General features: G+C 39.7%; 1 non-coding gene across 1 annotated transcript; it reads left to right on the forward strand.

Moving 5' to 3' along the window:
• The first annotated feature begins 2,996 nt into the window (after window positions 1–2,996).
• On the forward strand, window positions 2,997–3,128 carry LOC131894789 (small nucleolar RNA SNORA70). Its single transcript, XR_009375020.1, has one exon. It is a non-coding gene; the product is annotated as a small nucleolar RNA SNORA70 (small nucleolar RNA).
• Window positions 3,129–3,694: the final 566 nt, after the last annotated feature.

Below are 3,694 nucleotides of genomic sequence, written 5' to 3' on the forward strand. Positions count from 1 at the left end.
TGAATACATCTCAGGAAGAAAGCAATCTTTTAAAAAGGTTGAAATCCAAATTACGCTTTCAGTGACAAATGTTCTCTTTCTCTTTGACATTTAGTAAATGTCAGCAGCACATCGAGTGCTTGGCATAGTACATTCTGCTTCTTTTAAGAATGCTCAGATGATGTAGACCCCATACTGCTCTGTCATTTCCAACAGGGAAAGGGGTGATTATGAACATGAACCGGTCTATCTGCCTAGAGATATCACAAACATTTTGTTAGCATTTTAAATCTCAGAGAAGTTTTTCAAAACATTAAATTAATTTAAATACAGGGAACTGTTTTTAGCTGTCACACTATAACTTCTTGAAACCATTTATTTAAAAATTAGCAGACTAAATAAAGGCATCCTGTTCGCTCACTAATGGAAGTCCCCAAATGTTCTCTCTCAGGAGGAGTCTCACTTATTTAAGACAGCAATGTCAGTAATGCAGACATGGGAAGGATCGTGGCTCTCTGAGCTTTCTCATCCTGTCCTCCCTGTGAGGAAACAGAGAGAAGACGTTGCTTGTGAGCCCGTAAATCAGCTCCTGTCATGCATCAGCTTTACTGCGCTGACTGTGGCCTTTCCAGACTATGGAGCTGTGAGGAGTACATCCCTGTTGTCAATATATTACATAGTATCTTGTAATAACAATCCAAATGATCGAGGAAACATGAGTATGGAAAGTTTGCTTGCAATCTGTGGCTTCACTCCAGGACCGTTCCTGCACTGCAGATGTGCAAGTCGGTGTGATCATACGTGTAGGGAGGGTGGAGGTGTACAGCCATAGCAACAGTCTCCCTGCCAATTGTGACGTTCCTCTTACGTTTTTACTTCAGTGCATGTCATCAAAGCATAAGCTGCTTACTTATTCAGCAATTTGACTGTCCCCTTACTTCACTTCTAGTTAAGTTTAATTAATACAGTCTACAGCAGAACATTCTTATTTCCTTAGCCTTTTTTCTGTTGACGTCATTTCAGCTAATCATTATCTTCTACTAATGATGTGTAGTTATTGTGTTATAACTGGTTCCTCAGGCTTGAATGTCTAGATTCTTACCTTAACCAGAATGGAACATCTAACTCACAATTATGACATCACTCTCCTGATTACAACTGTGCTTAAATGCTTTGTCTCTACAAATATCTAACTCTTAATCTCTTACATTTTATCTAATAGTATTAAGCAGTCGGGGAGGTGGTTAGAGCATATCAGTCTATTCCATTCCTGGGGAGGAATGGGATTAACATTTTCTTGAAATGGTTAGAGGGAGCCTTTTTGTCCCTCATGACAGTCCTCCATGTGAAAGCCCAGTATCCACACACCATCTGTAGAAGATGTTGGCTCTTCTCATAGAAGCCTATTGTGCTCCAGCCTTGACCTCAGACTTCCCAATCTTCAGAAGCAAAAGCTGTAGATTCCATTACTGATAAATTACCTAGTCTAAGATATCTTGCTATAGCAGTGAGCAAAGACTAAGACAAGCCCTTATCCCATAACCTTCAGGGTAAAGCCAGACTGTAAGAGTGTAAGAGAAAGGTATAATCCCACTGATACACTCCTAGAAAATAACAATAATGTAAACATCACAAGTGTCAGTACTCATGGGATTCAACGAAAACTAGACCCAGAAAAAAGTCATAGCTCCAAAGACTTATCTCAATAAACAAGACATTTCTCTTCAAGAAATCAGAAAATACAAAATAAATCTAAACCACACAGAAAGACAGAATCGCAAAGATAAATATAAAGGTAGTTTGATCACAGAGCTCCAGATGTAACTATTACACCCATATCCATTTCTTTATGGTGGGTAGAATGAATTAATATACAAATGTTGATCCCTTTATATATACAAACAGCAAGTTGGGGTGTAGAAAGGATAAAAACTCTATTGGCTGGTGGCTCTTCTGTTACCCTGATACTTGCTTTGTGTTAAATAAACCCATTTTGCTTAAAAGAAAAACAACAACAACTATTAGAGATATAACAAAAACAACAAAATACCCAGAAACTGATTTAACAAGAAAAAAACCCTTAGAATTGATATTTTATTTGTACTGAAATGTGATTTTATTTGTATGTTAATAAATAAAGTTGCCTGGGGGTCAGAGCTAATAGCAAGCCATAGCAGAGCTGGGCGTTCGTGGCACATGCCTTTAATCCCAGCACTTGGTAGGCAGAGCTAGGTGGATCTCTGTGTGTTCAGGGATACAGCCAGCATTGGAGACAGACGCCTTTAATCTCAGTACCAACCATAGAAGACCTGGAGGTCTGTACAGACAGGCAGTGACAAGGCGGTCATGTGGTTGGGTTTACAACCAATGAGAAGGCAGAACAGAAAGTCTTTATAAAGACAGGCACACAGGAAGTAGGTCTCTTTCGGAGAGGTCTCTTGCGGAGAGGTAAGACAGCAGCGGCAGGAAGGGTAAGGTTTTTAATTTCAGCTCTTAGCTATCGCTCTGACCTCTTGGCTTTCATCTCTGAATCAGCTCTGTGTTTCTTATTAATAAGACGGTTGGTTACATCTACATAAAATTGCTATCTGTAAGAGAAAAGATGAAAAAATGGAAGAGTAATCCATATTCTGATTATGATGATGATGATGAGAATTTTTACAAAAATGTGTACATGTTCCTATTATCACTTGGAAATTAAATATGAGCAAGAAGGAAGGTTCTGAGAAGGAATAAGAGCAAAATTTAAGGATAAACTGGGCCAAGTATTAACAAGCAATGTAATTAAAAACAGTGTTATCTGTGGGTGAAAAGACAGCAATATAGCAAAAACAGAGAGCATGTGTCTAACTAACGCAAGTGTTTATTTGGTTAATGTGCATATATAATAGGACAGCATTTCAAACCATTGGAAAATAATTAAAATTATATTATTGAGTGCTGTTTGAACAATTCTTAACCACATAGAAGAGTGAATTTATCACGATTTCATGTATTTATAAAGGTTTTATTTGTATCTGCTACCAAGTAAGTCAACCAGCTCCTTCCTCATGGGGACCTTATGTACAATGGCTGTGAGCAGTAGCCTCGTGGGAGCGTATTCAACCTGTTGCCTACAGGGGTTGCCCTATGGGACCTCAGAGACAGTTTTCTGGTGGATATTCATATCTCTGATCAATACTGTCTCCAGTCTAGCTTCTAGACAGGAAAGTATGCCTGACGCCTTTGGGAAGCCCCAGGCAGTGGCCAGGACTCACATTGGCCAGATCATCCTGTCCATCTGCACCAAGCTGCAGAGTAAGGACTGTGTGACTGAGGCACTATTCACATTCCCTGGCTACGTCAAAGAACTGGGACTTCACCAAGTCTAACTCAGATGAACTTGAAGACATGGTAGCTGAGAAGCAGCAGCACATCCTTGGTGGCAGTTTGATCAAATATATCCCTGGTGCGGTCCCCTGGACAAGTGGCAGCCCCTGCACTCCTGAGGGCTTCCACACTGCTGTGTTGCACCACACCAAATCATGTTCAATAATAAATCTCACATCTAGTCTAATTTTTTAAAAAAATTTTTATTTATGTGTTATGTGCGTGTCTATGTAAGTGTATGCTACTTGTGAGTAAGTACTCGGGAGTGTCAGATCCCTTAGAACTGGAGTTAGACACAGTTGTGAGGCACCTGGTGTGAGTACTGGAAACCAAACTCCAAAGAACC

Source organism: Peromyscus eremicus, chromosome 17 (genome assembly GCF_949786415.1).
Source record: "Peromyscus eremicus chromosome 17, PerEre_H2_v1, whole genome shotgun sequence".
NCBI classification, from domain to species: Eukaryota; Metazoa; Chordata; class Mammalia; order Rodentia; family Cricetidae; genus Peromyscus; species Peromyscus eremicus.